Here is a 13274-nt window from a genome sequence, read left to right as displayed (position 1 = left end):
GGAGGAGAAGGGGAGGACAGAGGATGAGATGGCTGGATGGCATCACCGACTCGATGGGCATGGGTTTGAGTAAACTCCAGGAGTTGGTGATGGACAGCGAGGCCTGGAGTGCTGCGATTCATGGGGTCGCAAAGAGTCGGACACGACTGAGCGACTGAACTGAACTGAACTGAATTGTGTTTTCAGCTTAGAGCATGTAATATTTTTTCTTCATGGTCTATGTAAGTTTCTCTTTGTGATTCTATATCCTGAGAGTCACGCTGCCTATGTCCTGCTTTAGCTCTATCACTTTGTATATACAAGAGTGATTATGTCACTTACCTGCCTTGAATCTCCCTTTCTCTCATCGTTTCAGGTCAGAATTCAAAGCCAAAAAGACCAAAGTTTGAAGCCTGTCCCAAATATTTAATACTCACGTGACTTAAATTTTTTGATGTCTGCAAACTTTAACTTCCCTAGCTGCAAATGATGACAACAATATTTTTCTAGTAAGGTTACTAGTAAGATAAAATGAGAAAACTAATATAAACCACTTGGAAGGCATGAATGACAATAAATGCAAAAGAAACCCTACTATTCTTACACAAACAGAAACATATTATGTTCTTATAAAGTGTCTATTTCTGCCTTTATGGAGGTTATATTCTCACGCAAGAAACAGGCAATAGATAACTTAATTCTAGATAGTGATAAGAGCTGAGTAGGGTATAAAACAGGGTAAAGATAATCAGAGTTGTGAGGGAGGCTGTTTTAGATAGTAGGGAAGTCTTCTCTACAAGCTTGACATCTGTCAAGAGATCTAAATGGTGTGAAGTCAGCCATGCTGTTATCTGGGGGCAAGAAAGGCAACAGGAAGAGAAGGAAAAAGGCCCAGAGGAGGAAATGACTTTGGGGGAAAAGAGCCAAGGTATCCATCATGGAGGAGCAGGAGAGAAGGGTTATCTTAGAGGGGGCAGGCTGATTTTTGTTTACTTACCTTAGAAAAGCCAATGAACGGTCTTGAGCAAAAGCAAGACTTCATGAGATTTGTTTTTAAAAATCTGTCCAGTAACTTCCTTAAACTATTCAATTACCAAGAATAACAACACTTTTCTGTTTTCTTTGTATCCTTCCTGTGCCTTTATGAGCCTTTTCCCAAGCACCTATTTTACTTCCTTTCAAAAGACTCCTGTTTCTGTTTCAAAACAACTTCAAGAGAAAATAGACTCATATTTTGGATGGGGAAATAGTTGTGGCTCAGTATGTCTTGGGAAGAAATGGTACTTTTTTGCAATCGAATATGCTATATTAACATTTTGAAATGAAACTGATATTTTAGTTATCCTAATAAAGTGTTTAGTGTGTTTCTTTTTTCAAATACTCATATGAATGTATTGATTAGGATGTTATTGGAAGCTAATTACTATAATTGTAGCTGTGAAAAATATGTTCTCTCATCAAAATGTTGCAAACTTATAACTCTTATAGCTGTTTTTTTTAATTATTAAAGATTTGTTTTTATGTATAACTTTTTATTAGCTACTTTACTTAGCATTAGATCAGGGGCCAAGAAATCAGTTCAAGCATTCAACCATACCAGATGTGTGAAAGCAAGTGAACCTTACCACTTACTACCTGGATTTCCTCATTTTCAAAACGAAGATGCTAGATAGACAAGTTGCAAACATTCAACTTAGCATATGCAGCATGTCATTTATTATCTAATCTTTTCATTCAGTCTGACATTTCAATGAGTCCCTTAATTTTTTTGACTTTTTATATAAGATCTTCTTTCTTAGGTAACACCTGACTAGTTCCATGTAGAGTAAAAATGAATTTTTAATATTAATATTATTTGTTTAATGATTTTTGTGACCTTCCCCATAAATTAACCTTTCTTGATTTTTCTGTGTGACAATATGTTGCTTTTAAATTCTCAATGGAAAATTATATTTTGAACAAGGCCCTGGGAACTGAGGTAATGGTATTTTATGAATATTAACTAAACAAACTTCGCCTGAACCTAAAATTTTCTTTATACTCCAACCTAGTGTTCCTTATATCAAACTGCAAAATAGCTTATATTTTTTAAAGTTGAAACTAACTTTAACTCCTCATATTGTAAGCACATATTGAACATCCAAATCATGTCTTGAAAACTTAAGCTTGGAAAATTCTTACTGCTGAATTTCTTCTGGAAATCTGGCCTTAATTTGCATTGAATTTCAATGACTTCCTTAAGCAAACACCTGGAGGGCCTCCAGTCTAATGGAAATGTGGGTCCACAGACACAATTCTGCAAAAACAGTGAGCTCCTTGGCAGTTTTAGAAAGGTTGAAAGCTGGCCATTATTCAGACCTCAAGCTGTTCACACTGTTTTTTTCCAGACAGTCAATGCAAACAAAGTACACTATGGCCCTTGCTTGAGCAAGAGGATTAAAGCTCAGACACTGCTGGTATTTGCGCAGAGGAGCAGTTTCATTGTCTCAAGATGAGTCAGACCACGACTGAAGATGCTCCCAAACCTGTGGTTTTGGATGTTTGCCAAGTCTCCCAGCCCCAAAATGGCACTCCCTCCAGAGTCACTCCAATGGTCTAGATTTTAGACTGTAACTAGAATGGGGGAAAGGAGCATAACCCAAACATTGCTATATTTCTCTGCCACTACCCTAGGAGCCTAGTCTCACCCCTTTGTTGATTTCCCCTCTACCTCTTTTATAAACTACAACAGTTGGAGTTAGGCCAAAGAAAAGTAACCATTGGTAGTGGATTTAGAAAAATGAGAATTAAAAAGGCAACTGTTCAACAGCAAAAGAAAAGAGGAAATGAAACAAAGTTCACTACATGCCTGGAAAATATTAAATGATGCAGAACAATAGAAAATTTAGATAGAGTATGAAAGCATAAATCAGGAGAAAAGGAAATGGATGCATAAGCAGACAAGATTCTAGCAGGGTGTCTCTCAACCATACATGGTGTTACTGGGAACTTCAAAGTGCTTTCCAAAGCACTGTGAAATTTTTTACAATGTGGAAAATCATTTCTATTAAAAATGAAACTACATAATATTACAATGTGAACACTTAGATAAGTAAGTTTGACAAAATGAAATCAAGCTGACTCTAAAGAAGAAAGCATATCATAATATCCAACTGGTTTTAAGGAAAAATCACATATTTACAAGGATGGCCATGAAATATGCTTTGTGAGTATATGACAGAGCTTAGAGCAGTAATTTTTCTCAAAGGCATATTTCAGGAAGCTATCAAAGACGTAACGTAGTTCTATCCATGCCTTTTCTAAAGCCTGTAGGATCTTGTTACATACAGGATAATTTAATATAAAGTTTGCTGATTTGTTTTGAGAATTTTAACTGTTCCAAATTTTCAACAAGTTTGTATTCAAAAGGGTGTCTCAAATACAAAAACTTTGTGACCCAATGACCAACAACAAGCTATTTTGAGGTGAAGGAGATGAATATCACCCTTAGCCGGGTTCCTGATACTTTCCCCAGCACACCAGGCCACCAAGTCCCTACCAGAACTGATTACATGTGCTGGAGAAAAAAAAATTGTTTGAGACAAATCTTAACTAAAAGTTACTTCTAACATTTAAATTTATCTGACTGCAATTACCTGGCCAGTTTTAAAGATATCATTGGATTACTTTAAAAGAAATGTAAATGATATGTTGACAGTATATCCTGACAGCTCTTCATAAGAAATAGAAGTGAGTCCATAAGTTACAATTATTTTATTTTTCAAAGATAATTTCTTTGGATTTGTATTACATGAGGTATTAACTTCAAATTTATTGAAGTTTAGCTATACCTCATTTGAATATTTGTACTATAATTATCAGTAACTCTTTCTGAATAAAATGAATTTCTTTTAGGAAACAAGTAGATTATGTGAAGTCAGGCATTAAAGGAAATTTTATTTCATCTACTCTTGTAAGTATAAAGACTTAAAAAAAACCATGTAATTCTCAAATTTTTCCCCAAAAGAAAAATGTAATTTCATGGCAAATTTGTGGCATGTCATGTATCCATACAGACTGATCAAATTCGATTGCTTAATTTGATTATCTTCTAGAATATTTTAAAATTATTAATATTGTGAAACTCATATTCTGAATGGAGTTTTGTGATATGATCACTCTAAATTAATTTCTTACGAATACTCAATGCTAAATAAGGTTTCAAGTAAGAAAAAAAGAAATAAAAGAGGGAAATGATAAGCTGTTCTGTTGAGAATTATACATAATCTAATTGGGTAATACAATGACTTAGTCTTAATTTATTCAAACATTCACTTGTATATTAGAATGAACAGCTGTTTAATTTAATAATTTCTGCTATAATTCATTTGCTTCCTGGTTATAGTTTTCATCTGCCCCTTATTTGTCATATAATACTATGAAAATATTTCTTAATTTCAATATAGCATAGAAGACTATTGCCCAAAGTTTCTCTATGAAATAAAAAATTGCTCTTGGTATGCCTATTCTTCTCATGTGATTGCAACTCTCAGTAAATTAGATTTGCAATTTAGATTTCTCCAAAACTTTCCCAAAGAACATAAGACTAAGCAAGTCTCTTCATTCTGATTTTACAATTCTAGTTCTAAAACTATGCTCTCATTTTATTGGACTATTTTAGAGGGGACATAAAGTCAAGACAATGCATCTGTATAAATGTCTTCAATTTCTTTGCTCTCATTGCCAATAATGGTTCCTCTCTTTCATTTACTTTTCTCAGGTCCTTGTTGAAATTCTGGCACTTTTACTATTTCCAAACTCTTGAAGGATAAAGTTATGCATGCTGGAGAGTTTTCACAGAGTAAATATAACACATTAAGCGTCATTATTTAGAAAGATGCCATGAGGTATACAGAAGCAGAAGAATGAAAACACTGTGCTGTAATCCTACTGATTCAAGTTAGTAATAGGAGGCTTTGAAAACTAACTTAACAGACAATGCCTATGAGACCTTTAGAGATTTTGTATGACTCCTGACAGGGCTTCTCTCCTGTCTCAGATGGTAAAGAATCCACCCCCACCCCCCCCCAAAAAAAAAAAAAAAAAACAATCCACCCACAATGCCGGAGACCTGGGTTCCATCCCTGGGTTGGGAAGATCCCCGGGCGAAGGGAGGGGCTACTCACTGCAGTATTCTGGCCTGGAGAATTCCATCCTGGCAGGCTACAGTCCATGGGGTCGCACAGTCAGACACGACTGAGTGACTTTCACTTTCAGTGACCTATAGACTGACATCTGATTTGTTGCACCAATGAAATCATGGGTGCCTACAGGAAATATTTGCTTTTTAAAATATTTTTTAAATTTACTTATTTATTTTTGGCTGCACTGAGCCTTCATTGCTTCACGGGCTTTTCTCTAGTTGCAGCGAGCGGGGTCTACTCTGTAGTTGCAGCAGGAGGGATTCTCACTGCGGCGGCTTCTCTTGTTGCAGAGGACGGGCTCTCGGGTGTGTGGGTTCAGTAGTTGTAGCTCCTGGGCTCTAGAGCACAGGCTCAATAATTGTAGTGCACAGGCTTATTCGCTCCACAGCTTGTGGGATCTTCCTAAATCAGGGCTTGAACCTGTGTCTTCTGCATTGGCAGGTGGATTCTTTACTACTGAGCCAAGAGGGAAACCTGGAAATAATTGTTGAATAAAATAAAATGTGATTAGCTATCATTACATTGCCGACCAACAGGGCAACTTAATATATTTATAGTAAACAAGAGTTTGATATCTTTGAAATACATAAATAGAAAATAGACAAAACGTTATGATAGGAGAACTAAAAATAGTGAAAAAAGATATGTTAAGATGTTCAGTGTTACCAGTAATCAAAGAATTACAAACTACTTAGGGAAGGAAGGTGGGGTTTAGTAAATTAAAAAGGCAGGCAGGTCATTCTCTCAGAGTTTATTCAGTTCAGTTCAGTTCAGTCGCTCAGTCATGTCAGACTCTTTGCGACCCCAAGAATCACAGCACGCCAGGCCTCGCTGTCCATCACCAACTCCCAGAGTTTACTCAAACCCATGCCCATCGAGTCGGTGATGCCATCCAGCCATCTCATCCTCTGTCCTCCCCTTCTCCTCCTGCCCCCAATCCCTCCCAGCATCAGGGTCTTTTCCAATGAGTCAACTCTTCGCATGAGGTGGCCAAAGTATTGGAGTTTCAGCTTTAGCATCAGTCCCTCCAATGAACACCCAGGACTGATCTCCTTAGGATGGACTGGTTGGATCTCCTTGCAGTCCAAGGGACTCTCAAGAGTCTTCTCCAACACCACAGTTCAAAAGCATCAATTCTTCAGTGCTCAGCTTTCTTCACAGTCCAACTCTCACATCCATACATGACCACTGGAAAAACCATAGCCTTGACCAGACCTTTGTTGGCAAAGTAATGTCTCTGCTTTTTAATATGCTACCTAGGTTGGTCATAACTTTCCTTCCAGGGAGTAAGCGTCTTTTAATTTCATGGCTGCAATCACCATCTGCAGTGATTTGGGAGCCCCGAAAAATAAAGTCTGACACTGTTTCCACTGTCTCCCCATCTATTTCCCATGAGGTGATGGGACCGGATGCCATGATCTTAGTTTTCTGAATGTTGAGCTTTAAGCCAACTTTTTCACTCTCCTCTTTCACTTTCATCAAGACGCTTTTTATTTCCTCTTCACTTTCTGCCATAAGGGTGGTGTCGTCTGCATATCAGAGTTTGTGGGCCTAGACAAAAGAATCATGTATCTCTTTATACTATGTCACATCAGTTGTGGAATTTTTTTTCTTCTTATCCTTATAAGAACTCAAATCAGTTCTTGCCTCAATTCTCCCTTTTGTTTTGACTATGAAGTTTTGGCCTTAAACAATATAACTTACAAGTAAACTTGGAAAATTTTATTCAGCATTTATCATCTCCTTGTGTTTTTGAGGTTTCTTTTTGGCATGTTATGAGTTTTATTAATCTGGCAGAAAAGAGGAGAAATGTCAAACTTATCCATGAAAATAATTGAGAAATTAAGAACTTATTAATGGTTATAGAAATCTGGAAATTAAATTAAAAAAAGATTGTCACTGGGCTCTTTATCTGTTAGCAGGCTGATTTCCCCACACATTTATTGTTTATTTTGGCATATTCCAACTTTCTTCTCCAAGGAATCACCCAATGTTAGATCTCAATGAGACCTTAGAGGTCACCTTGTCCAAACTCTCTCCACTCAAATATGAGAGCTGAAAATGTAAAAGTTTAAGGATAGGTCTAAATCATCTAACCAGTCCATGATGGATTTGGCACTAGAACTCCAAACTTGTTTGGACTGATAAATTAATTGCTTTGAAGAGAGGTACAAAATTTTTTCACTCTAATTTCAAGAATCCAATGCTCCTGGAAAGCTTTCAGTCACTTTCTCAAGGACATTCCAACATACCTTGGGTAACTCTTCAATATACACATCTCTCTTTCCTTCTTAAGGTTAGAGTGGAGCTATGTTACCTGCTAGATCTTATCTCCTTCTCTATGCACATTAAGTATCTTCTTTGTGATCGCTTCAGTATTCCCCAAGGAACCATCGACCCTTGATAGTATATTTATTTATTTTTACTGAAGTGTAGTTGATTTACAATGTGTTAGTTTCAGGTGCACAACAAAGTGATTACATATATTATATATAATAAAAAAAACATATATACTTTTTCACATTCTTTTCCTTTAAAGGTTATTACAAAATATTGAGTATAGTTCCCTGTGCTATACAGTAGGTCCTATAGTTTTGACCGGCATTTCTCTAGTAATTAGCTATGTTGAGCGTATTTTCACATGCATTTTGGCCATCAGTATTTCTTCTTTGGAGAAATGCCTATTTAGATCTTCTGTTCATTTTTTAATTTAATTTTATTTTAATCTTATTTTTGGAGCTCTATGAGCTGTTTGTGTGTTTGGGGAACTAATCCCTTGTCAGTTGCATCATTTGCAAATATTTTCTCTCATTCTGTAGATTGTCCCCACTTGGCATTTTAAAATGACTTCAGGAATTATCTAGAGGCAAAAAGAAAGGCAGTAAAAAGTAAGGCTATCAAGAAAGGAAATGAATAAAGCACAGATAAATGGAGAACATCCAGATACAATTACAGTTGGAACCAATAAATCTAAGGCAATAGAAATACATTTGTGTGGATGTTCCTTCTGCAAAAGCAAGTCAGACAACTTAGCCCATTAAATTACAATAATTTATTCAATATTTTGTTTGCTAAGGAACTAAAGAAGGAATTTTTAAGGCCAAATATGTGGCTAAACACTCTCCTTGTTCCAGAACTCTTTGTAATCATGTTTGATCCCACAGCTTTACTGAAACTATTTCTTCTAGCCAAGTCACTGTTAATTACTCTGTTAAAATTCTAGCTTCCTTTATATACTACCTCCCCACTCTCAACTTTTCTTTTCTAAAAGGTGAGTTTTCCTCTATTTTACTTCTTACTTCTCCTACTTTACCTCCACAGAGTTCCTCTCTAGGATTCTCTGCTCTTTTCCCTCTGCATTCAACTGTTTATGAGAGTTTTGCCCCATGGCTTCATCTGTATGTTGATAATCCCAATCTGAATGCCCTGTTCCCTACTGCAGAGTAGTTCCATATGTCCAGCTAGAGGGCATCTCTCCTTGCGTGGACCACCATCAAATAATCGCCATGCATTCATTACTGAGGGGGCAATACAGGCATACCTCAAGACAACTGAATATTTCCAATTCAGTTCCAGACCATTACAATAAAGCAGTAGCACAATAAAGTGAATCTACTAATTTTTTGGTTTCTCAGTACATTTAAAATTATGTGTATTAGACTATACTGTAATCTATAATATGCAATGGTGTTATGTCTTTAAAAAAAGTATGTGCCCAAATTTAAAAATACTGTATTGCTAAAAAATTGCTAACCATCATCTCAGTCTTTAGTGAGTCATAATCTTTTTGCTGTGAAAGTAAATATTAATACCATCCAAGAATAATTTCAAATCAAGTCAGAGAGGGCAGGAAAAATAGGAGGACTCTTTGTGTTGTTAAAAACACTATTAATCCAACTCATTAAACTTTTCCTTCCCTGAAACCAGAACAGGATACTATTGGTAAATAATAAAATGCAATGTAATACAATTTAAAAATTTCTAGGAAATATATATTTGGAGGACAAAAATGCATATAAAGTCAGTAACAGACACAGACTAGTTGACTCCGGGGAGGCGGCGGCGGCGAGACCGCGGGGGTGTGGCCGGGCCGGAGCCCTGCCCCGGGCCCCGCGGCGGGGCGGACAAAAATTAAAAAAAAAAAAAAAAAGTCAGTAACAGCATTATGGTGATTGTCCGTATGATTCCTGAAGATGCTTCATGAAAAAGACTGTATGTCCCGTGACTGCTCAGGCTTTGGGGATACGTTCTGAGACTGTGCCATCTGTTTAGTAGATCATTTACTGTCTTCTGGTTCAAGGCTAATTGTAAGACCATTTAGTAATAGCTGGAAATTTTCTTTTTCTTGAGAGTGGTCAAAGGAGCTGCACAGATGCAATTACTAACATTTGTATTTTTTAAAAAAAGAATATATTCCATGCGTTCATGTCTAAATTCCTGTAGATGGCCAAATGCAGCAAGAATACGTTTGGTATTGGGCAATGTCTTTTAGGGGCTCTGTGCTTTCTTAGGGGACTCTATCTGACCACGTTTCTGCCAGAGCTCATGTTTTCAAGTCTTCTTAATTCCTGGATTAAAGCTAAACTTCTGTACAAGGCAATTAAGCCTAGTGTCTCAGTCCATTCAGACTATTACAGCAGAATATCATAGATTATAAACAATGGAAATTGTTTCTCACATTTGCAGAGATGGAGAAGTCCAAGATCAAGGCACTAGCAGATTCTGTGTCTGGTGAGAGCCTGCTTCCTGGTTTACGGATGGTTGCCTCCTGACTACAGGGGTGGTGGAAGGTGCCAGGCAGCTCTCTAGAGTCTCTTTCATGAGGGCACTCATCCCATTCATGAGGGCTCCTGGAGGCCACACCTCCAAATCCCACCTCACTAGGAGAATAGATTTCAGCATAGGAATTTGGGGGAGACATAAACAGTGTATAGCACCTTATTTCTACTTTCCCTTTTATAAAGCATTCATTCTGTTTTTACTGGTACATTATTAAGGAGTTTGTTGATAATTTAAAAAAACAAAATACCATTAGAATTAACTTCAAGTTTCTGTAGCTTAATGTGGAATTTTCCTCAAGTGCTCAAGTAGGTGCCAGGGATACAAGGAGACTTTCCAAAATGCCTTTAAGTAAACTCAAGAACTTTAAATAAATTGAACTTTTAGTCATTGCCACAATATAATTCCCGGTTATGATTTTTTCTAAATTTTATTATGAAAAATTTCTGATATACAGAAAATTTGAAAGACTATTATAGTGAACACTCACATACCCACCACGTGGATTCTACCACTAAAATTTACTGTGCTTGTTTTATCACAAAACTGTAATATTCAATGTAATGTCTTTGACATGTTTTGTTACATTCACTGCCATGTATTCTATGTTGAGACTATCTTAAATGATTTTTAAAAATCTTTTAAATTTCACTTTCTAATTCCTGCTTTTTTTATTTTTAGAAAAATACAATAACATTTTATATAGTAACTGTATTCGATGGCACTGCTACCTAAGTTCATTAACCTTTTTTCACATCTTGTAGAATTTTCTTTGTAAACAATTGTGTCATGTGTGAGTAAAGGCAAACTGACTTGACTTCTTCTATCCCCCTAACATCCCTTCTTTTCTTCTTGAACTAGCTAGGACTTCCAATATTGGAGAAGGCAATGGCACCCCACTCCAGTACTCTTGCCTGGAAAATCCCATGGACGGAGGAGCCTGGTAGCCTGCAGTCCATGGGGTCGCTAGGAGTTGGACGCAACAGAGCGACTTCACTTTCACTTTTCACTTTCATGCATTGGAGAAGGAAATGGCAACCCACTCCAGTGTTCTTGCCTGGAGAATCCCAGGGATGGGGGAGCCTGGTGGGCTGCCGTCTATGGGGTCGCACAGAGTCGGACATGACTGAAGTGACTTAGCAGCCCCAGGACTTCTAAAAGAATGAGTAGAAATGGTAAAGGTGGATACTCTTGCCTTACAAGGCATTTTAAAACTAAAAATGAAAAAGAGCTCAGAATAAAAATTATTTCCCAGAAAGCAGTGTCATATTTTTTGCCTTAAATGTTCAAATGCAGCTTAAAGAAATTAAAAAGAAAAATATTGTATACTTAAATTACATAATGCTTCACATTTTTTGATGCTCTTAATTTCATCATTAGTATAGATTTTGTTCTAGCATAATTTCCCTTCCCTTTCCCTACAAGCCTTTACCACTGCTTGTATTACAGGAAGTTTTGCTGGTAAGTATTTCTGTTTTTCTTTTATCTGAAATGTCTTTATTTCACCTTTATTCTCAAGGGATCTTTTCATTGGCTATACAATTCTGGGTTGGCAGTTTTATTGTTGTTAGTGTTGTTTTAACACTTTAAGAAGGTCCTTCCAGTACCTCCATAGTTTCAGAAAAGTCAGTGATCATTTAAAGCCATGTTTTTCTGTATGTAAAGTGTCATTTTTCTCTGGTTGCTTGGAATTTTTCCTCTTATAATTGGCTTTCAGCGATTTGACTATGATGAGCAGATGTTCTTATTTACCCTGTTTGAGAAATGTTGAAATATTTGAGTACTAAATCAGGGACATTTTTGGATCCAGTTTCCTCAAGTATTTTTCATCCTCAAACCTCTCTCTTCTTCTGAGACTTAAGTTACCTATAAATCAGATATTTTTCTATTGTCTCATAGGTACCTGATGCTCTTGCTATTTAAAAAATGCTTTCCCTCTTTTTCAGATTAAATAATTTTATTCATTTACCTTCAAGTTTTACTGACTCTTTCCTCTATCATCTCCATTTTGTAATTGTGCCAATAAAATGGATTTTAAAATTTCACATATTGTATTTTTCAGCTAGAATTTTCATTTGGTTCTATTTTATAGTTTCCATAGTTTTGCAGAGATTTAAAATTCATTGTGAGAAGATTTTCCTTTACCTCATTGAGCAGAATTATAATATCCACTTTAAATATCCTTGTCTGCTAATTCCAACATCTGGGTTATTTTATGATTGCTCTTTGTTGATGTTTTGTGTTCTGAAAATGGGTCCCATTTTCCTTATCATTCAAGTCAAATAATTTTGGATTGTATCCTGAACATTGGAATTGATACATTGTGCAATTTTCAGTTCTCTATATTTCTTCAAATTGTTGCTATGTAAAGATATTTGGATTTAGCTATTTATTAATTCCCCTTCATGGATTGAAGAGGCTTGAGCAACTCAATGAACTATGAGCCATGCTGTGTAGGGCGACCCAACACAGACGGGTCATAGTGAAGTGTTCTGACAAAACGTGGGCCACTGGAGGAGGAAATGGTAAACCACTCCAGTTTTCTTGCCAGGAGAACCCCATGAACAGCATGAAAAGGTAAAGAGATATGACACCTGAAGATGAGCCCCCCAGGTCAGAAGGTGACCGGTATGTTACTGGGGAAGAGTGGAGGGCCATTACTAATAGCTCCAGAAAGAATGAGGTGTCTGGGTCAAAGTGGAAATGATACAAAAAAAAAAAGTGGAAATGATACTCAGCTGTGGATGTGTCTGGTGGTGAAAGTAAATTCCAATGCAGTAAAGAACAATATTGCATAGGAACCTGGAAGCAGTGACAGATTTTATTTTTGTGGGCTCCAAAATCACTGCAGACAGTGACTGCAGCCATGAAATTAAAAGATGCTTGGTCCTTGGAAGGAACTTCGTCCTTGAAAGGAAAGCTGTGACAAACCTAGACAACATATTAAAAAGTAGAAACATCACTTTGCTGACAAAAGTCCATATTGTCAAAGCTATGCTTTTTCCAGTAGTCATATACAGATATGGGGCTTCCCTCATAGCTCAGATGGTAAAGAATCCACCTGCGATGCAGGAAATCCCGGTTCAATTTCTGGGTCGGGAAGATCTGCTGGAGAGGGGATGGGCTACCCACTCCAGCATTCTTGGGCTTCCCTTGTGGCTCAGCTGGTAAAGAATCTGCCTGCAATGTGGGATACCTGGGTTCGACCCCTGGGTTGGGAAGATCCCCTGGAGAAAGGAAAGGCTACCCACTCCAATATTCTGGCCCAGAGAATTCCATGGATTGTATAGTCCATGGACTCTCAACAAGTCAGACACAACTGAGCGACTTTCA

Source organism: Cervus canadensis, chromosome 20 (genome assembly GCF_019320065.1).
Source record: "Cervus canadensis isolate Bull #8, Minnesota chromosome 20, ASM1932006v1, whole genome shotgun sequence".
Taxonomy (NCBI): domain Eukaryota; kingdom Metazoa; phylum Chordata; class Mammalia; order Artiodactyla; family Cervidae; genus Cervus; species Cervus canadensis.
Note: the sequence above shows the minus strand (reverse complement) of the source record.